The sequence below is a fragment of the Phalacrocorax carbo genome, chromosome Z (assembly GCF_963921805.1).
Source record: "Phalacrocorax carbo chromosome Z, bPhaCar2.1, whole genome shotgun sequence".
NCBI classification, from domain to species: Eukaryota; Metazoa; Chordata; class Aves; order Suliformes; family Phalacrocoracidae; genus Phalacrocorax; species Phalacrocorax carbo.
In genome coordinates this window covers 76,196,331-76,220,063 of record NC_087548.1, presented here as the reverse complement: position 1 = coordinate 76,220,063, position 23,733 = coordinate 76,196,331, and positions in this window count along the sequence as shown.

Below are 23,733 nucleotides of genomic sequence, written 5' to 3'. Positions count from 1 at the left end.
TCTTGGAGTTTTCCCTCTAGTCTATAGACCTAGACCTGCAAAGACAGACCTGCCCAGGGGAGATTTCTTGTTAGTGCTCAGCATTGCTAGGCATTTGTCATGCTGTTATGCTAGCGGATATGGTGTCTCCAGCACATAAACAGAGCTGTTACCAGGGCTGAAAGGATAACAGGTTGAAAAACAATTTCTTACCTCTGGTCACTGAAAGAAAGACCACAGCCTTTGGATGTTCTGGTAGAGAAATTCTGGAGCTCTTTTACTGAACATATAATAATCCCCCAACCATCAGCAAAAGCAAAACCAGGGAAGTTCACAGGTGATAGTTTCAGTTGGGATCTTAATTTCCTAAGGCAGAGAAAAGTTTAGCTGTTGCTTTTGTTCATTAACCAGTGAAAGAGACTGGTGAGCATCAAACCCAGCATTTTCTCTTATCTAGTAAGGCTTAATATTTTGTGGACTGAAACCCTTACGGTTTTGTTGAATGAAAAGTAGATGTCTATTTTAGAAAGTAGTAATATACATCAGAAAAATTAAAGCAAATGTTTTCTTCACTGTTTCCCAGTTGCAGTTTTTAAATGTCTCCTCAATTCAAGAAGGCTGAATGTTAATTATCCACATGATTTGTTCTGGATTGCTACAGTACGTCAGGTTTTGCACTTGCTGAAGACATTTGCTGGATCTAGGTTTAGGGAGTTAGTTCAGTGTCTTTTAAATTATCTGTAACGTACCAACTACTTTCAGTGTGCTCTTGACAAAGGAAATGTTATTTCCACTTTACTGAGACACAGCAATTACTACAGAGAACTTTCACAAAACCAGTAAGAGGATCTGGACTCCTGATAGTCTAGAGTGGCTGAGGTTGGAAGGGATCTCTAGAGGTCATTTGGTCCAATCCTCCTGCTTAAGTAGAGACACCTAGAGCCAGTGGCCCAGGACCCTGTCCAGATGGTTTTTGAGTATCTTCAAGAACGGAAATTCCACAACTTCTCTGAGAAACCTGTGCCAGTGCTTGGTCACTGTCACAGTGAAAAAGTGTTTCCTGATGGTCAGAGGGAAACTCCCGTGTTTCAGTTTGTGCCCATTTCCTCTTGCCCTGTCACTGGTCACCACTGAAAAGAGCCAGGCTCCCTCTTCTTTGCACCCTACCTTCAGTAATTCAATCCTAGACTAATAAGGACTTCTTCCCAGGCCCCAGGCTGTTCTTTACAGCCCTGCTCTGTGGAGTTCTGTGGAGACAACCAGGCTGCAAAGTGTGCCACTTGTCACTGCTCTGGACCATATCCATTGTTAACTGATCTCCCAGTTAGCTGAGAGAAATTGTAGTTTCTAGTAAAATAGCTAGGGAAAATATGCACCACCTGCCACAATACTCAATTAGAGTGGACCCAAAATTGCCCTTCAAGTTTACTCAAATGTTATAAATAATTGACAAATGTAACTGAAAATCTTGATGGATAAAACATGCATGCACACAAAAGGAGAAAATCTTAATATTTGAACACTGTCTGCCTTTGTTTTGAGTAAATAATTTTTAAACTGTTATGATTGTTGATGATGTTTGTTTAACTGTTGATAGGACAAAGGAAAGGCAAACCAATTGGATTTTTTACTCTGTCCCTGTCTAACCTTGTGTTTCCATGCAGTAAGTGTGAAATTTGTTCCACCTTTGAGTGTCTTGATTGGAAGGAGTAATAGCACAAGAAACAGAACAATACTTACCTCGCAAGGTTTGAAGCTTCCCAGCTGTGTGCAAAATCTCTGGTGAGCAGAAGTCTTAAAATTATATAAACCAAACAAAACACACTGGACTATGGAACTTGCTTTTATAGTAAAACTTTTCATATTTTCATAATGTAAGTAAAAGTGCTATTATCACAGCATAAAGCATGAAAGCAACACTGGTTACTTTCCTCTTTTTTGTAGCATGCAAGATTTTAATGAAGGTTAGGATTTTGGATTTGGATTTTTTCCTAACCCCTTCTTTTAATATAATGAAAAATTGTGCCACAATGTATTTCTCTGACAGCAATGACATCTATAATTTTCCTTCTTTTTTTTTGTTCTGTAATTCAATAATAAAAGTTACATTTAAAACAGATAATTCCTGCTGTGATGTAGGGTTACTGAAAAGGGAGCAAGATTTTGTGCATTGAAGAACATTTAAAAGGAGAAGAAAAATAAAATTCACAGGATACTGAGGAGAACAAATATATTAACAGCAAAATATGCTAAGAATGCTTGAACCCTCCCCCAAAAAAAACCCAGAAGGAATTGATAGAGCGAGTGAAAGAGTATCTTGGAAGGAAGCTCTGGCAGAAAATGAGTGGTCTGCTACTGAGATAGAATCTGTAAAGACATTTTCTTTATCATTCAGCTGTTGACCTCTTCTCACACTATGTGGGGTAGCTGTGATAGTGTTAGTGTGCATCCTCTCAGACAGAGCATTGACAGCTTCCTTTTACATGGTTATTCAGCCTTTTGTGCCACCAGACAAAAGAAGTGCAGACAGATTCAAACAAGCACAAATTAAACGTGTTTCAGGATACTCATATATCCTCAAAACTTGCAAGCCATATGTAACCCAACAAATGGACGACAGCTTCTCTCACACCTTTTTTTTTAATTTCAATAGAAAAGTCCATTTTTGTTGTTCTTTGGATTTTGGCCCATGCTTAATTTAGGGGCACACTAAAATCTTACACCGAGTGCAGGATTATTGTGGGTTCTCAGTGGAGCAGATGGGCATACATTCATCTGCACAAATTTAGTTTAGACTAATAAACAAAAAAAAAAAGAGGGACACATATGGTCTAAAATGAGAGTTGTGGGAAATAATTTTTAAGATGAAGAAGAAATATTTCCTCTCTTTAAATAATGCAGCTGAGGCAACTAAAAAAAGAAAAAATTAAAAATACATGGCCTGGCTGAAAAAAATTTTGTTTTGTAGTTCCTTGTTCAATACATAAAAATAATCTGAAAGGCAAAATTGCTAGGAAGTGGGGCCACACTTGAAAAGACACACAAATCATAGAGGGAGAAATAGAAATAGAGAAATGCATGCAATGATTTAAAAATATAATTTTAAATAATGTACTTCACATGATTGAACATGTTGGATATTATCTTGTTTCATATGCATGACCATAAAACTGGCAGCTTTCTATGGGTATTTTTAGAATATGCTAAGCATATTTTTATACCTTCCTTTTGTCTTGCATTCTTTAAATGATCTTTCTTTTTTAAGCAAAAAGATGATGGCACAGCCATTGGTTTTCCAAAGAAATATAACATTCAGGGATATTTGCCTAAGAAAAATAATTAAAAATATTGCTAAGTTTTACATTTTCCATGTCATACTTTTGGAACTCCTATAACATTGAGGATTATGTAAGATTTTAGAAATCTCTCAGTGGAAAATAATATCTTGGAGCTGCAAATTCTTTAGACATTTCTGGCTTGCTTTTTGTTTTATTCACATGAACAAACCATCCGTCACTATACTCCTCTAATTTAAGTCAAAATTAGGCAATATGGCCCAAAACTGTACAATTAGCCTATTAGCATAAGAAGTGCATGCAGGATTATATGCTATTTGAATATAGGACTCTGTATTTTGTCAAATTAATGCTAAGAATATTTTGCTTCAAATTGTTGACTGCTGCTGATTGCTGCCAAGAAAAAGACACAACTCACGGAGATGGACTGAGGCAAGGTGGTAACATGCATTAATTGCTGGTTAGTATGAGAGCTTACTGACATGGAAGACCCTCACTTCTGTTAGCATTGTTTCATCCTCTTCAGTAAGTCTGAGAAGTAATTTGAAGTTGTTTCCTCAAAAGAAGTGACTTTATCCTGGATTAAATAAACACTGTACTTAACAGATTTTCAGCTCAGGCATATTATTATGTTAATTGAAATCTCCTTATAGTCAATAAGTGAAATTTTCCATTTATAATAGGAATATTAATTTAAAGATAATAAATTTCACATAAAATGTATCTGGAAAAGGCATTTTATGTATAACAGCAAACAATTATTTTCAGTTGCCAGTCTGTAGGCACTCCTCTGTTTCCTCCAGCCCTTTTTTCCACAAGAATGTCATCTACCAAGTGGTTATCTCTTTAAGTCAAGTCAATGCTGAGGTAACAGGATTAAACCTGGACAGAATAATAGTTCCTATTAAGTCCCCTTCCCTTCCCTGCCCTACCCTTCGCTGCCCTGCCCTTATTCCAAATCTTGCTCCCTCTAAGCACTTTGCTGTATATCCAGGAGTATTTTGTGTACTGCAAGGCTCTTGAGGTAATGACAGTCTCACATGTCTTTGAACTTGAACATTGGCAAAGTAATGCAAAATCTTTGTTTGTAGATACTGGTTAGTTTTAATGGACCCAGTATCTGTTAAGAGGGCAAAATAACAATGAAAATAAAGTCTTTATCTTTAGACAATAGTTCCTTAACTGATTTTACAGTTTTGCTTTTTGATTCCCAATATTTTCTTTCTTATTCCTTTGTTCCCTCACCTGTCTTTTCACTTCCTCATAGACAGACTTTTAGTTTGATGGCAATGTAAATTTTATGAAATAATTAGGGGAGCTGAGCTGTTGTTGTCAAATAGCTTAACAGTTTAATTGGAGGACTCTGTCAGAGTAGCAGTGTAAAAGGAATTAAAGTAAAATCTACTTTATATCATCAGTGTATTCAACAATGTTGCTTCAATTCACTTATCTGTTGTTGGCTTTAAAACAGAGCTGGACCAGCAATCTATGAGTGCGATAGATCAAATCAGGGAAGACCAAATTTAAAAGTCGTCTTCTTCCCCATGAGTTTCACAGGACTAGCTGCTTGACAGCCTGAGCAGAATTGGGTCTTCAGGTGCCTACTATCTTCTCTCTAATATTGACTTTAATATTGATCCTTAGCAGGGAACAAAGCTGTTTTGTCCAAAGTCTTCTGCAGCTCAAAGAGGAAAAATATCAAGTCTTACATGTTTCTCCCAAGCGCTAGTAGTTTACTTTTCGGAACAAGCAGCTCGAAGGCTTCAGGACCAATGAAATCAGTGACAGTATGAGCTGCTCTACACAGACTGTTCATCTGCAAATGGAATGGACATGCAACATGAAAGCCCCAAGGCTTTTGATGATACTGTGAAGAAAATCAAAGAATAACACAAAACAATTAGTAGTTGTAAGGAAAGAAATAAAATATCAAAGAACACGGATCTGTTATGATCTGGTTTTTGGGGGGTTTTACTGCCAGTATTTTTACACCATCTAAACTGTGGTTTTGTATTTCTTTAAATGGTGCTATTTATAATTTTATTCAAAGAAAACCACTAGTAAAAGAAATTTCTTGTGCAAAAGTAACAATTTAACCGCTGATTATAGTATTTTTCATGCAAGTCATTTATTTGTCTTATTTTAACACCAGGGTGTTACAAGTTGCCTTGCCTGAAGTAGTGTAGTATATGATCAGGTGTCCCTACAAAGGCAGATTCTGTATTTGTTCCTGGGAGACTTTTTATGCTTCATGTTTAGGCATTTTTTTGACAAATATTTCACAAAACTGTCACTTGAAATCTACTAACAGTTATAATCTGAACCAACCGGTGTATAATAACTCACTACGCATGAGATTGCAAAGCAGATCTTTCCACCTTTAAGACAAATCTCAGCAAATGTCACAGATGCAAAATAGTTGCAGCAGGTGGCAAATTGCTACAGCATCACCACCCCAGGGTGCACTGAAGATGAATGGAGCCCTCTGTGTTTTTCCAGGAGTTCACAATTATGGAATCACCCAAGTAAGACATTTCTCTTAAAAATCGAGGCTCTTAAAAATGTCTCTAAAACTCTGTGTGAGTTGCCTAACAGTTAATAATGATCTTTCTAATACTTTTATGCTACTATGACACATCACTGTGCATACAGAGAGACATCTTTATTCTAGACTGGAGATAATGTGTTTGTTGCTGTTCAGTCCATCAAGAAATCCATTGTTATGGATTCTTCCCCAAAGGGGAGAAAGATTGCTCCTGTCCCCCCAAACTGGCTTTCTGAATAATAGAGGTCATGAGGTTTTATGAAGTCGTTCCTATGTCACAACTCAGAATTAGGCTGTGGAAGCCCCAATACTCAAATTAAGCTTAATTTAGAAAATATATTCAGTTATGTGGCATGGAATTGCTGCTCTGAGAGGACCCATCAAAATCATTGGTACATTGTTCAAGTAGTGAATTATCTTTAACATTTACATTACATGCATCACATTTACTCCATGGAGGTCCAGCTTCAGCTTTTAACTCTGTCTGTTAGAAGGACTCTGAAGGCTCCTCTGATAACTTTTCAGTTCCTTATTTGGTTATGGTTTGTGATCAACTCCTCAAGTATTTAAGTTTCAATATGTCAAGATCTTGCAGACTTTTTCTAATCTTTTAAGTGCTTTTGGAGCTTTTAACTACTTCTGTATTTTAGCCATCTCTTCCTTCTATTGTTAGCCTTGGAATAGACACCTTCTAGTAATGGTCACATTAGCATCCAGGATACAGGCAGAATTACTTTGCTATTCCTATTCAAAATTTTTGTGCTTGCACCATGCACTCATGTTTGCTTTCTCATCACAAAGTCATTTTCGGAGACTATGCCCAAACTCATTGAGCACCAGGGAATCCCGGCTTTTTTCAGATCTACTGATTCTCTGGACAGATTCCCCCTTGCTCAAGGCATGACCCAAATTCCTGCATTCTGCATGTGACTTTTTTTTTTTTTTGTTATTCTCTTTGCTGTCCTTCCAAAGCAATGTGGATCACTTCTTGCTCCCCCATTACTCAGCAACTCCTGAGCCTTGATATCACCTCAACACTATAATTTTACATTTACCTCACATTATGTGAAGTGTGCCTAAGTGCCAGTTCCTGCAGGACCTTGTTGGATATCTACCTGCTCACCCATTTACATTTGCAATACAGGTGCAGTATATGAGCAGACCAATCTTCAAGTCCTAGATCAAGTGTATCAAACTCTCAGAAAGGAAAAATTACTGATGACCAACCACATTCTATGTTAAATGTCTGACAACACCCGGAAGACTGTTTGACTGGTAATGAAGACTCCCTGGCTACCAGTAAACAATCAAACAGGGTTACACATTAAATGGCTAAATTAATTTTTTTTAAAAGTTCTAAGTCTTCTCTTCCCATCCTCTTCCTATCCCTCTTTTCAACAAGATGCAGGGCCGAAGTCTCATTTAATTCAATAGAGCTGACTAGATCAGAGGATAGACAAACACACTTGCTGAGATAGTTCACCCATTTTGACACTGAGTGGAGTAAAATTTAGTCCTCTAACTTAAAGCTATTTTTTCCTCCCTTTTTTTTTTTTGGGGGGGGGGGTTTACTTTTTGTTGCATTAGATCCTAGCAAAGGATTTATTTTTCTACAACACTAGGAGACATGGTGAAGTGGAGAGGAAGAAGTGTTTCTCTCATATGACATTGTACACTTGGCATATTGATTTGGTGAGACAATGTGTGGAAGGGATAGTATGTCAATGTGTCAACCTCAATAAACTGTGAGAAGGGTTTTTGAAACTACAAGGTCAAAATCCTAACATTAATTTCTATTTTTAAACCTTGAGTAAATGTAAAAGCATAGTGCTTTATAATCTTTCCTACATTTAAAATTTACACTAGGATTATTCTGTCAGGTTTGTTTTGATTTGGTTTGGTTTTTAATTATTATTTCTGCATGATAAAAGAACAAGAGAAAAAAGAACCTTTTGAAAGAGCAGCAAGCTGATAACCGATTATTTTTCAATACATGTAACTAACTAAAACATATATGTCAGCTCAGGAGTTGCTTAACTGAAGTTTGTCTTCTTCGTAGTGAATCATAGCTACATATATTCAAAACTTAGATGATTCACCCATCTACAGATCCAGAGTATCGCTGCAACATGTTTTACGTCTGTGAGATAAGAACTTTTGCCACAGTGTCTTTAGGAGTGTATTAGTAGGTCATGATGACAATGATGATGAAATGATGACAAAGAGGATTTTTTTTCTATAGTCCAAATTGAACTGGTTCATAGAATCATATCATTGTTTAGGTTGGAAAAGACCTTTAAGATCATCATAGCCAACCACAAGCCTAACACTGCCAAGTCCACAACTAAACCATACCCCTATGTCTTTTAAATATCTCCAGCTACGGTGACTGGGTAGCCTGTTCCAATGCATGACCACTCTTTCAGTAAAGAAATTTTTTCTAAAATCCAATATAAACCTCCCCTGTGCAACTTGAGGCTATTTATTCTTGTCCAATTGCTTGCTACTTGGGAGAAGAGACCAACACCCACCTCACTGCAACCTCCTTTTAGGCAGTTGTAGAGAGCGATAAGGTCTCCCCTCAGACTCCTCTTCTCCAGGCTAAACAACCCCAGCTCCCTCAGCCGCTCCTCATAAGACTTATGCTCCAGACCCTTCACCAGCTTCATTGCCCTTCTCTGGACACACTCCATCACCTCAGTGACCTTCTTGTACTGTGGGGCCCAAAACTAACACAATATTCAAGGTGCGGCCTCACCGGTGCCAAGCACAGGGGCCCCATCCCTGCCCTGCTCCTGCTGGCCACACTATTCCTGATCCAAGCCAGGATGCTGTTGGCCTTCTTGGCCACCTGGGCACACTGCAGGCGCATGTTCAGCTGGCTGTCAACCAACACCCCCAGGTCCTTTTCCTCCAGGCAGCTCTCCAGCCACTTTTCTCCAAGCCTGTAGCACTGCATGGGGTTGTTGTGACCCAAGTGCAGGACCCAGCACTTGGCCTTGTTAAACCTCATCCAGTTGTCCTCAGCCCATAAATCCAGCCTGTCCAGGTCCCTCTGCAGAGCTGTCCTACCCTTGAGCAGATTGACACTCCCGCCCAACTTGGTGTTGTCTGCAAACTTACTGAGGGTGCACTCAATCCCCTCATCCAGATCATTGGTAAAGATATTAAATGTAACTGGCCCCAAAACTGAGTCCTGGGGAGCACAAACCTCTTTTAGAAAGATCTAAGCTTTCCTTCAGTGTTTGTCCTGGATAATGTTATGTATTATCCATTGTGGCAAGGCAAGCAGAGCAAGAAGTCATACCAAGAGTGACAACAGCGGCACTCCTGGTAACACCGCCCAAACTCCACTGGTGACAGAGGCATCCTTTTCTGACCCAGAGCACTGACAGCTGAGATTTGCAGCTGCAGGAGCAGACACAGCTAGCACTTTAGAAAGTGAGTGTGAGACAAAAGAAAGGACAAGTCAACCATTGCTTTGGGATAGCTCAGTAAGAGCTAGACCTGAAAAAACTCTAGTGGGCGAGTACCCCCCTGCAGCTGATAGCTGTAGTATGTGTCGGAAAGATAATCCCTGGTGACCACCTGCTTCATTTATATCTCCCAGAACAAACTGCCGTTCATAGATAAGCTTTTGGCAAGCTGGTGATCCTGTACTCAAAAGATTTTCTTCCTTACCTATTTTAAAAGACTTTACCTTATAGATATATACTATGAACCTACTTTTAAAATTTTTTTTTCTTTTTAGAAAAGTAAGTCCATGCTGCAGACTCCCATCCGGTTTGAAATACATTAATCATCATCAGAAAAAATCTCCATATCACCCGAGCAAAATGGTAAAGGTCTTTTACGTAGCAGTACCATTAACCTTAGTCCCTAAATTGGAAAACAGCCTGCACACTGCAGATCTTTTCCACTTATTTCTAACTAAAGGCTGTTTTTCTGAGTATGCCAAGAGCAAAATTTCATTTGAAAATGCAGGCATCACTACTGCCAGCAAAAGCTTTGCCAATGCAGCTGAGGTCAGATGTTAACCCTTCAAGAAGAAGGACCCACTAACCTGTCGCCTAAGAAGAATGAAAATAAATGAATGTTTTTGCTTTCCATAAAAGCAGAAATTTTTCATTAGCTGTTATCAGTAGAAGAAATCAAGGGGTTATATTCTTCAATCATTTAAGCTCTCTGTAAACACATTGACCTCTGTGACACTGCACTCAGTGAAAAAGCAGGATGCTTTTTTCAAGCTGATTTTAATTCACATTAGGGTAACACAGCAGGAACCCACCTCCAGCTTACACTAATGTCCCTGTCTTACCTCTGAGCTGTTAGCAATTCACCTTTATAGTCTGCATACACTTTGAGACAAAAAAAAAATAAAAGTGTTTGCTTAGTGATGCATCCAAGTACACACATGAAAGAATAGCTAAAAGATAAATTATCAGAGTAAGACTTAACGCCTTGGAAAGAGTCACAACATGAGCATTGGAGGCTACAAATGTAATCACAGCATGGTGCCAGCTTTGTGCAGTGAACATAGAGCAAATACAATGCATTATTAGGAAAACAAGTTGACGAATGCAGGGTAATTTTCCCATTTGCATTGCACCTAATGCAGCTGTAGAAGCTGATTAAATCATAATAGATAAAGATCATTGGGTTTTTGCTTTTTATTTATTTATTTTTTTTAATCAGCAAGTTCATTGCTGCTTCAGGAAGAATTCATCAAGGCTTCAGATGATGTGCAATAGCCACAGTGCTGCACTCAATATTTTTAGACTTGGTCTGTCAGCTGTATGTTCTACTTAACAGTGTTTCAATTCTGTTTCTTTGTCATGGTATTTGATCTTGTCAGTGATTAAGGAACTGGGGAAACAGCTAACTGGAGGTCAGTATTAGTACATCCTTCTGCTGATTCTCGTGATAAAATAGCATATTCTTGTGGCTGATCCTAGTGAAGAAGACATTTTTAAAGAGTAGTCTGAGAAAAGAACTAAGTAACAAAAAGATGGTGTCCTGGTGGCATTGCAGCTTTAGGAGTCAATGGCTGAATGAGGACTGTGAATTCCCTGCACAAAGTTAAACATGTACTAGTTTTCCCAACTTCGATGGCTACAACAGGTCATGCAAATTTGGATGCATCTTTGAGCTACCAGAATCAGAAGGTCTGTCTTGCCTCCTTTTAGGTGACAAGAGAAATTAATTTATCTTCTTGTTTATTTTCTATTCCCTGTCTGGTTGGATCACATAATATAAGTATCACAGCAAGTACCAGAGATACTACAGCAAGTAGCAAGGATTGTTTTAATGGTATAAATGTATGTAACTGCATCTATAATTCTTTGTATCCATAGATGATCTCGTGCAGAACCTTCCAAGCTGAATTAATGTATGATTCTATATTGAACTACCATTTTGTTAATTCCTTGTTATATTAAATATTTATAACTTGGCTAAGACTTTTTACATTAGCGTGAGTAGTTGCTCCAAAAATAAAATAAAATGTACAGAATCCTTCAACTTTATATTTGCCCAAGCTGTTTCTTAGCTTGTATTCAAAAATCCAGTATAATTAACAACATGCAGCATGCACTGAAACAGTCATGGTCGTTGCAGTAAACTATTTAGAGGGATGTGAGACTTCTGGAACACGATGAAATATGAATATTCAGACACTGTCATACATACAATGCTCTCATAATGCATTCTGAATATATTTGCATGTGATAAGTAATGTTTTGTGGTAAACCTGTTCATTATTCTTTGTCTTTGGAGCTAAAATTCTAAGTGAAAAGAAACCTGTGAATCATCTTTGTCTCCTCATACCTGGCTTGTAAAAGGTAATATTTTACAGGATAATCTTGATAGATATTCAGCTGTGTTTTGCAGTGGAATATCAAATATGCATTTCCTATATGGAAAGAAATGCCCCTGACCTTAAATGCTTCTGAAGACACTTCTTTCATGTTTCCACGGGGGCACTGCCTGACTATGTATGAGTGACAGTTCTGAGGGCACAGCTGCGTGCTAGTTGGCTGCGATGTTGTTGCTGTCATAATGATATCAGTGTCCCATATGGGATCCCCTACGCTGTTGAATTTCAGTGGTGTTGCACTGACCAGTGTGACAGGGTTAAATACGTACACACACACACACACAAGCAAAAGCCCCCTCTTCCATGACTGATCCTCCAGAGATATTGTAATTCATAAAAATAAACAGAATCTTTAAAGATACATTTGCACATATCTTTACATTTTTGCATCTGAGAGATGCTCCGATGTTAAATACGTGTTGGGACACAAATTTTAGCGGTGTTTGTGTTTATATGTGTTGAAGTATTAACATGCGATGGGAATGGTAGCATATGAGACACTATCTATAGAGTGTTTGCTCAGCAATCAAACCAAGCAGGTTGGCCTGCGGGCTAAGCGAGTATTCTGGAGCGCCTGTGTGTATGTGTGTCTTGTCAGCAATCCTATGAATGCACTTCACCAGAGGAAACAGCACTTCTTTTGATTGACCTCTGTCTTGTTTAACACCTGGGCCGTGCTAAGACTGATGTCTATCCATGTGTTTCCATTCATGCAATCCTTTGGAGTAAATCCTATTGCAAAAATGATATTGTGCTCTTTCATAAGATATAAACATTTATTTCAGGGATACCTAGGGTTTGTATGTACTTTTCTGTCAACATTGTCTGTCTTACTGTTACTTTTTGTTACTTATTTTACAAAGTCAGTTTATTTCCTTTCCCAATTTTTGGATCAAATGTTATGGAATTTTTTTCCTGTTCCAAAAGGACATGATTTTAAACACACATTTATTAAGCACTTCTAATCTATCCACTAATGTGGGGAGTAATCTATCCGTATTTGTCTTTCAAAAAGCATTTTTTAGATCACCTTTTATTTCTGGTTTATCAAATTTTGTCCTAGTGCTATGGGGTCCTGACGAGCTTCAAGAGTATTTGTGCCAGGTTACTAATAAGTGCTGGAGGGCAGGTGCTCAAAGGGAATATTCCTTCAAACAGTTGGGTTAGGACCGTAGGGAATGCAGGTAGGTGATGTATTAATCAAGTACATCAAGATAAAGATTTGCTGCCCCTGCCAATTCCATTTAAAAGCATGGCACAGATGTCTGAAATCACTTTCCATCTCTGTTACAGTGGTGCGATCAGTGTCCCTTCAGAGCTGCAGCCTGAAGTCGGTTGGTTAATTCTTTAGACAGTAGAGGGCATCTCGCTTGCTCATTTGGAGGTTTTCCTCTACAGGAGGGCCCCTGCAGAAAACTAGCTGCGTTAGTGACTATTCTATATTTTCTGTTCTTAAAAGTCCTCTTCTGTGTTGGCACAAACCATCTGCACATTCTTTTTCCAGGTGGCTTGTACTGTGGAAAGAGTTTTAAGTACCTGCATGGCTAACAGTGTGATTTAAACCCTTACCTGGGCATGTTCCTAGTCTATTTGTGAGAGCAAAACCAGGAAGGAATAGTACTGTACAATAAAATGGTACTTTGAAAAAAAGGAAACAGAGCTAATATCTGTCTGGCTTCATCTTATTATTTTGAAGTTAACATTCAGTAAATATTCAGTGTAAAGTTAACACTCAAGCTGTGTTGGCTTTCAGGGAAAGTTTTAATACATTTCATAAAACCCGGTAGAAATTTACCATTTGTACAGGTGTGAGCCACAGGACAAGTGATAATATGAATTCCCACTATATTGTGATTTATAACTCCATTAGCTTCCGTTATACAGTCATCTGAATGTGATGAGAAGAACTTTGGAGAATGACCAAAATAAAATGAAAGAGTATGCTAGTATTGTAGAATATACCCAGTAAATTTTAAGAAAAGGTTCCATTAAAATGCAGTGATAATCTAGCATTAAATGGAATTTACACTTTTAGAGAAGCTATATTTTAGACTAGCAACCTCAAACTGATGTTCAGACAGCATCTAGTTTCTGAGCTGAATATATTGTGTTGCCATAGGCATGTGAAGAACTTGTGTATCTGGGGCTTCTGAAGTACTTTTTACCACCAATAACTATATATCATAGGTATTTTCACCTTATGCATTGCCTGAGCTGCTTTCATATTAGGTAAGTGACAAAAAATGAGGATTTATGCTGAGCTATTTTACATTCTTTTTTTTTTGTTCTTTACATGTGCCACTGTGGATTGCTTAATCTTGTATGTATGTGAATGATTAGTCTGAAACTTTCATGAACAAGTCCATTGAAAGAAAAATACTGAGAGCTCTATTAAATGTATTTATTTATCACTAATATTAGTCATTCACTTCTTTTTATAAAGATTGCCTTCTTTATTGTTATTTGCTTCTTGTTTTCTTTACTGAAAGCAGTATAAGGCTTTCTGAGGTCATTTGAAAGATTGAAGTTTGTTACCTACTCCCTATAATACTCAGATTAATTTAACAGCAGTCTCCTTGTTTAGTGAGGCATATTTTTTCTGTCATTAACTTAGTAAATTGCTACCAGTCTGAAAGTTACATCCTTGCCTTAAAGTAAGGTCAAGCTAATTGTCATCTGTCTCTAGGTTGCTTGTTTTCTTAGAAATGCAACCTGAGGACTCTCTAGTTTGACAGAAAAAACCCCTAACTTTAAAATAAAGGACATGTAGCACTAAGATCGTTATCTAGTGCAGAGGCATCAGGCAAGCTCTAAGGACCAAGACTTCTGAAAACCAGAGTGGTCAATAGGTCTGAAAATGAAGAAAAATTATGAAAATCATTTTCTACATGAGGAAAAATATAAGATTGAATAAGTGTGTAAAGTTTGTTATATTAGTGAGTCTCCTCTCATATTCTGGTCTTCGCACTTCTCCTCTGGAGAACAATGTCCAAGCAAGCTTGTAGAGGCCTTACTCTGCTTAGAAGAAATCCATTGTGTCCTCCAGTTGCAATGAGAAAACAAGGAAAGAACTTGCTTTCCTGACAGAAACCACCACCCATGCTGTAGGTAAAATGGTGACTAGGGACAGACACCTGTCCACCCTGATGGCAAAGTGAAAAGGAAAGTGGGAAAACATTAATTTCTCAGTTAAGGTGTGAAAAAGACAGTAAATGTTATTCCATTCTTCAAAGATTTCAGGATTTTCTTTTCAAAATGTCTCTCTAGAACAAGGTTTAAGTAACCTTCTCATTTTTTTTTCCTTCAAAGATATAGATTATGCATTTTGAGGTGTGTGGGTAGTTTTTAAGTATTCATTATCAGGTTTGGGTGTTGTTCATTTGAAACGTTCTGGAATAAAAAGAGATTGGGGGTTTGTTATGGTGCTGAACAAAAAGAAATTGACCTTAAAAAAAAATCATTTAAAAAAATGCTGGTTTTTGATTAAAACCTCCTTATCTGGCTGATCTGGCTAAGCACTGCAATCATTTCCTTCATTTCCTTTTATTAATGCATGTAAATTATAAGAGACAGCAATCTTACCCATATGAATTGTCTTACTAAAAGGAGATTCACAGGCACAATGATGCACAGATCATATCAAGGAAAAAAAAAAAGGAATAAAAAGGAAAAAAGGAAAAAAAGGAAAAAAAAGAAAAAAAGGAAAAAAGAAAAAAGGAAAAAAGGAAAAAAGGAAAAAAGAAAAAAGAAAAAAGAAAAAAGAAAAAAGGAGAAAAGGAAAAAAGGAAAAAATGAAAGTTTACGTTGTGGTAGCTCACTGCAAGGCTCTGCAAGACATGCAGTAGCATGGTGTACAAATGAAATGTTAACCTTCCTTTCAAGCAGAGGGTATATCCTGTGCAACAAGCCGGTAAAACTTGCAAAATACATCCAGCATGCTTCTGACAAAAAGAAGAAAACATCAGAACTGCAGTCCTGACACCCTTTGGCTGGAAATGTGGACACAAAATGTAACATGCTTCCTAGTGTTGCATGGTCAAATACCTTCTTTCAGCAATATCTGTTCTCTTCATTCCCTCAGCTAAAGCTCACATACTCCAGCAGGAGAGATGACATTTACTTTTTACTTTTGTTTTGTCACTTAACATTATTTTGTTAAGTTTATTAACTTTAAACTGTGATGGGTTCAGCCTAAATAGTCTGTCTGCATGTACTACAAATAGTTGGTTTACCCACTGCTCTCATTTTTAATCAAACTTGGATGGAGAACTTCATTGTTCTTAAATGTAATGACTCAGCTTTATGCTGCTCCAGAGAAATGTTCATACATTAAAGAAGATCAGATGGGAAAGAAAGGAATAAACAGTTTCCAAAGGTAATGTCTATTCAGGGTGCTGCTAAAAAAAAGGGCAACTGTTTGAATGCATTAACATTGTCATTATTTAAAACCCATGGCTATTTTTAAGTGTTGAATTGGTCACTGGAGGGAGCTGAGATTGCTCTAAGCAACAGAGAGCTGCATGTAAGTAGTATACTTTGCAAAGGGCTCTGAAGGAAGCAACTGCTGAGTTGTGAAAGATCCATTTGGGGACCAGGGAGGAAGCGGGTCTACATCAAGGTTAAAATTGTCTTCTTAGTAATAAAGTATTTATTAATGAGGAGGGAAGAATTTGGCTGTTGGTTTTTCTTGTATTTTGTGTTTTTTTTCTTTAATTGACATATCTGGCAGTTTAGTAAGGGGACTTTGGTGAAAAAAAATTCATCAATGTTAGGGTTACGGTTGTACATGTTATTCACTGCCTTGGACTCTACAAAGGGAATTATTTCAGTAGCAAGCTGGGCATTGTGTGTCATATGCCTGAAAGGAAACATCAGCCACGGTGCTCACTAGTCTTTTCAAAGCCAGCAAGAGGAGTGGTCACAGCAGCAGGATTCCCCACAGCTCTGTTTCTTCATGAATTTGTCTTTGGTTTGTTTTTATCCTCCCTTTGGAAGAATGAGTCTCTGGAGGGACTGACTGAATTTTAACTCTGTCACAGAGTGCTCTCACTCAAAATAACACCACCGACACCGGCAATATTCTACAACAGTAAGCAATGACATAGGGAAAAGCAAGCTATTTAGACAAGTGGCAAAGGGAAGAAAGGCTTTCCCAGCTGCACTCTGGTGCACCAGTATCCATGCCTACCCTGCAGAGGGGGATTGTCTGCAGAAGAATAGCGTGGCTGCTTACACTTGCAGAACTCTGATCATCTTTTCCATTTCAGTCACAGGAGTTTACCATACACTCAGCCAACTTTCATTTCATTTATTTTTCCCTAGATGCTTTAGACCATTGCTACCCTTTGCTTTCATATTTCCTGGGCTTCTACATTTTGCGAAGAGAGAAAGCATAGCAGAACACAGAATTCAGGCTGCAGATACCTCATGGACTAATACAGTGTAAAACTTATATTCCCTGTGCTGTAGTCTTATCATAATAGTTCCTGATATATCACATATTTTTAAACTCTATGGGAACACTGAACCGTGTTTTCATGGGACTAATGGTTATAATGCTCATCTCAGTGCCCATGGCTGTGTATGTAGAGTTGTATGTGTCTCCTACCCCACACTAATCCCTCTTCTTTTGTCTACCTTAAATTTCCTTACCCGGTTCTTCAAACATGACTCTTAGGAAATCCTTCCACAGTTATTCACAACTGGTCCTTAGCTTACTACTCTGACTGGTTTAGTGTCATCTGCAAATTTTGCCACTTCTTCCCGGTGACTAAGGAAAGGATGAATGCTGTATCCAACATGCAGACTGACCCTACCATGATTTACCTCTTTTTTTGAAAGACCTTTGTGCAAAATTTCAACAGTAGGATTGAAGCTGCGGTTCTGATCTAACCACCTGCTGCTTTGCATATTCCTACCTGTATCTCTGAAGCAGAAGACTCTGGGGCAGAAAATAAATCTGTTCTACTGACATTAATAAAGGAATCATAGGCACACTGCAAAACATCCAATGCCATCCAACATGTAATTTTCACAAGTATATCTTTTGTGGTGGGTCGACCCTGGCTTGACACCAGGTGCCCACCAAGCACTCTATCACTTCTCCTCCTTAGCTGGACAGGGAGAGCCTCTTGGGTCTAGATCAAAGCCTCTTGGGCCTAGATAAGGAAACGTAGATCACTCAGCAATTACTGTCAGGGGCAAACCAGACTCGACTTGGGGAAATTAATTAATTTATTGCTAATACAACCAAAGCAGGGCAACAAGAAATAAAACTAAATCTTCAAACACCTTCCCTCCGCCCCTCCCCTCTTCCCAGGCTTAACTCCACTGCTGATTTTCTCTACACCCTCCCTGCAAGTGGTACAGGGGGATGGGGAATGCAGGTTGGTGTGAGCTCATCACACATTGTCTCTCCCACTCCTACCTCCTCACAATATTGCCCTACTCCAGCATGGGGTCCCTCCCACATGAGACAATCTTCCATGAACTCCTCCAATGTGGGTCCCATGGGCTGCAGTTCTTCATGAACTGCTCCAGCGTGTGTTCCCCACAAGGTCACAAGTCCTGCCAACAAACTTGCTCCAGTGTGGACTCCTCTCTCCACGGGTCCTCAGTTCCTAAGAGGTGCCTGCTCCAGCACAAGCTTCCCATGGAGTCACAGCCTCCTGCAGCGGCATAGGCCATCCACCTACTCTGGCATAGGGTCCTCTATGGGCTGCAGGTGGATATCTGCTCAACTGTTAACCATCATGGGCTGCAGGTGGACAGCCTGCCTTGCCATGGCCTTCTCCATGGGCTGCAGGGGAATCTCTGCTCCAGTACCTGGAGTACTTAGTGTCAGCAGTTTCTCTCACATATTCTCACTCCTCTTTCCCAGGTCCAGTTGTGCAGCGTTTTTTTCCCCTTCTTAAGTATCTTATCCCAGAGGTGCTACCACTGTCATTGATAGGCTCAGTCTTGGCCAGCGGCAGGTCCATCTTGGAACCCTCTATCATTGGCTCTGTTGGACATGGATGAAGCTTCTAGAAGCTTCTCACAGGAGCCACCCTTGTAGCCCCCTCACTACTAAAACCTTGCCATGTAAACCCAATACAGTACCTGAGTGCCTCAGGGAATCATGCTGAGACAATGACTTCAAGGGGGCACTGGTGTACAGATTCAGCTGAATGGTGCTGAGCATGAGGTAACTGAGCTTTCTGCTCCACTGTTCCTGAAGGTGTCCATCTCTGTTCTCTATCTGAAAATCTTCTATTGCTGAATCCAAGGAGAGGTTTGTGTTGATGAGTGGAATATAGAATATTCCTTACACACTACAAAACATATGGAAATGATGATGTACATTTCTGGATGTTTTCAGTCTATTAGCTGCAAACTTTCTTTATAGGACTCAAATATTGTTCTGCTGAGATGCAGTGGCCCTTTGTGGAAAATTAATGAGGCTGTGGAAATGGATTTTAAACTATACATCATTTGCTGCATGTAGCTAATGAACAAGGGAAGCAATTCACATTTTCTCCCTCTTAAATGTTACTGTCTTTCAGTTGAAACCATTTTCTGCTAATTAGTCCTAATCCATGCTGTGCCCTATATTCCTCAAAGAATTTTTGCTTTGTCATCTAAAAGTGCATGCAAGTCAGACATAGCTGCACACAGGCATGCAGATGTACATATATTTTTGAGAGGATGGCTTTCAAGTTACCTTATCTAGTGATAGACAATAGATTCAGTAAGGTGAGGCATGCCATCAATGAGAGTTTTAGTAACTGTAAAGCATTTGCATACTGTTCACTGTAAGGGAACAATTTCCTTTCAACTTCATAAATTAATAGTGAAAAACCTGCTGCTGAGGTAAAGAAATTGTCATGAAAACTTGAGAAGGTAATAGAAAAAGGAATACTCCTAGATAGATCTATTATATTTCACACAGAAAGAGTCTTTGAAATAACCCAGAGCACGCCGTGAAGTATGGTCATGAATATAAAGCCACAGGAGTTAGAGAAATACTTTACTGCTGAGTGTGTAATATTGTTACACAGAGAATTTTATGGAGTGGAGTGATTAGTCCTGTGCTTTTCTCAAGTTATTGTCATGCTTAATGTCTTTTGGTTATATTCTTATAACTTCTGAGAGACTTACTTGCTTAGTACTTTGCAAGGGTGCCATACATGCACTAGTATGGATTAATTTGCTCTGTCACAGTTTGGACAATGTGCAACAAAACCCTATCAATATCATCACTATGAAGCATTTCCCTCTCACTGTTTGCTTGCTAGCTCGGGGTCAAGAACAGCTAAAAAAAATCATCCACTTTTAAATGGCTCTATTGAACCAAGTTTTCTTTCCCTCCATTCCTTCACACTGTGTTCCTCTGGAGTGCAAAGAAGCAGAAGGTCTCAGCACCTAGCACTGAGTTTTAATGAGTCACACATCCACAGCTATCTACTATTTGGAGAATATGGGTAACAACATATCCTGAGGTTTATATATTTTCAAACGAGAGAAATATCTATTTTCTTAGGGTTATCTAAAGTTAAGGATAGAAATGACAGTGTGTGCTCTTAGGAGTTTTTAGTTTTCCTTAATTAGTTGGTCCTGACCACTTTCTCAACAATAATGTTTATCTTGATATCATGCAAAGTAAACAGTTTACATCTGCTCAGAACATTTGGCATTTTTAGAGAAAATAAAACCCTAAGCAACTTTCTCTCCACTCCAACAAATGCCAAAATGTTCAGTGGCAGAGATTGTCTTGGGTCCCTGGAAAATTGTCATCTCCAGAGCCAGAATAGAAGCTCCGAGCTCTAGGAAGCTCCATCCAAATCCTGTGTACTCAAGAAGAAATGTAGGAATAAAAAAATATTTTTTTCGTTTCTCTGGCTGGAATTCAATGCAGGTATTTTTCTGCCAGAAATACAGTCCTGAGTGCTTTAATAATTGGGCTATGCTGTCATTTTTACTAGCATTCCAGGATGAATACACATACTGCCAACAGAGGTAGACCTAACCTCTTTTCTCTCCTCCTGGCTACTTGTGCTTGCATTGCAATTACTGGGGAAACATACCCAGGGAACTGACCAGGCCAAAGAATACTGTCTTATCTGTCTAGCACAGTTTTCAGCTGGGGCATATTCTTGATACATTTTTCGTGTCGCCTGCCACACAAAGTGTAAAGCTGCCTAAGGAAAGGCATGGAAATGTGATGAAGGAAGATGGCATAATTTTTTTCACTATGAACAGATGAAATAGCCTTTGGGACTTCATTTAAACCCTTGACTATCTCTAACACAACAAATTGATTCTTACTCAAATCACAACTATATAAAGAGATTATGGTCCATTTCTCAAAAAATTTCTTGTAAAGTGAGAGATCACCATAGAACCTGTTTGCTTAGTCTCTGTCCTTTAAATATTTTCTTCTAGTTAAGAATGTTCCTGAAGGTACTTAATTATGACCCCCCAAAAAAAAGAACAAACCCTAAAAATAAATTCAGGAGAACTGCAGACATGATAGGAAAATCCATAGAATATAATCAATGCATTTAAATGTTCATGAAAGTTGCCAAGTTGCAACCTCTGGGAGTGAAATGTGAGTTCTTTGACGCATTCTGGACTTCAATAAGCCATGGCAGAAATTCCATTATGACAAGGGACCAATTTCTCCAACTGTCTGAAACAAAGCAGATGTTTCCTTAGTAGAAGTAAAATCAGGAGTTACACAAGTGGAGATCTAAATAATTTCTATCTCATTTTTTATAACACGTTTGTGAATTATTTGCATTATGCACTTGTAATTAGAGAGCAGAACAGATGGTAAATGTTTAGTTTAAAAAATAAAGAAAATATTTCTTTTCAAAAGCAGTGATACCAAGGATTTATTTACTACATCTGAAAGGTGTTTCTCACTTCTCTCTGTATCTGAATTGTTGCTCCACTGACATTAGATGGGAATGAAGTGAGACCTAAGGGCATGCCTACTCTTGAAACTGTTCATTTTGTGTATCCATTCTTAACGACCCACAGCACACTGTATATGCCTGCCATTTTATTATTTTCTGATGAAAACATGTTTGCAATGACAAATGCATTTGTGATGAAAGCTATAGCAACTACACATCAATGCCATGTTTTGAAAGGAGGAGACAGCTTTCTGGTCAGAAATCCCATGGTTCATTGATTCAAAACTGTGCAATAGTCACTCGGGTTTTTCACATTGCACATTGCAAGGTGAAGGAAATCCTGGTGATTGCGAGAAAAACGCTGGCCATTGGAAACTGTAACATTTGACACATATAAGCTCTTTGCTTTTGTTAGAAAGCACCATCTTGAAAATGTTGAGGCACAGGAAAAATCCCACATTAGTACTTGCTAGAGGGTTGCAGAGATGCATATTATTGCAGACCAGAATACAATAATTTTACAGTACCATGTTTGTGTCAATAAGTGTATCTGAGAAAGGAGGAGAAGGACTTAGCAAAACAAAAATTGTTAAAGTAATTAGGTCATTCCACAAACACCAAGAGCAGCCTTACAGTTAGAAATACATACTTTTCTGAGAGCTGTGCTATAGTGAAACAAATACTGTTAAGTGCAATAATTGAGTAAAATAAGACAGCTTGAGATATCCATGAAATCATATTAATCCCATCATGGCCATAGACTCTGAATAAGTATGTAACCAAGTTTCCAGAGATGTAAGGCCAGTCCTAGTGCTGCTGACTGGCACAGTAGTAATAAAGTGCAAGGCCACAAAAATAAGATATGCCTTTGCAAATGTGTATGAAGCATATAGATTGACTTTTTATATTACATATTAATGAGTACACACAGAAGAAGCCATAATATTAGGAATCTTTTCTAATATTCTTCATTTTGTATTCATATTTCAGAAATTAAATACACTTAGAGTTAACCTCCAAAAGTGAGCAGAATTGCTTGCCAAGGTCCCAGTGGTCTAGTCACAAAGACAATTAAAGCATTAGGGAGACAACAATATCACTTTTAAAGAATAACCTTAGTCTGTATATCGTTGCTTTCTTTGCTTGTTCCCTCCTCCTGCCCCAAACCTTTCACCTTTTTCTCTGGTGACACCTAAGAAAAGTACCTAATTTCATAATATGAGCAGGTTTTTAACGACATTTAAAACCCCTCCCTCTTCTGTCTGCTTTATCATGGGAGTATATTTTATAGATGAATGGTTCTGGAATATAGCTCTAGGTCATATTAAATAAGTAGGTAGAGGGGCATAGCTTATCATAATTTATAATAAAGTTTTGCCTCTAAAGGAAGATATGCAGTTGTTGAACATGAGGTGTTTGGCTGTGAAATGGCCTGTAAAGTCACTGAACTACTGTTTGCCAGATATTAAATTAAAATGGGTTATTTGCTTCTTCCACTGCAGTAGCCAAGAATTAGGCACTGAGCAAATCCAGAGTCTGCAAAAATAAATTTCTGACACTTGTCCAAGACATGTTTCAATTTTGTGTGTGAAACGTGAGTGCTGTAAAGTGTGAGAGGGAGCTATCTCTACTATAAAGAAATAAATCAGTTCTCCTACTTTTCATATTTGGAAGGAAGTCAAAAAGATAAATTGAACATTGCAAACTTTAGGATTTTATATAAGTAAAGTAGCACCTCTCCTCAGCCTCAACATAAATACACAAATATACACACTTGAGTTTGAGACCATGTTTTTAACGGACTGCTTGTACTGTTGTGGAGGTTGTATACAGACAAAATGTTCACCGACCATACACAGACATTTAGTTCTATATCTTGGTGGAGCAGGTGACTAGCTTAATGTCCCCACCACCAATTTCTACCAACACCTGGAAGGCAGCTTCCCATCATTATGCTGTCACAAGGGGCTGTGCAAACTACTCCTAATCTGCTTTGGCAAAATCAACCCAGATAGAGTAAATCTCCCTTGCTGTTACTTTGGAGCCAGTCTAGTCGACCTTGCCTGTGTGAAGAGTTCATATAATCCCCTCCAGCGGGCAAAGTGGTGGGGACAGAAGACTACATCGTAATGGCAGTAA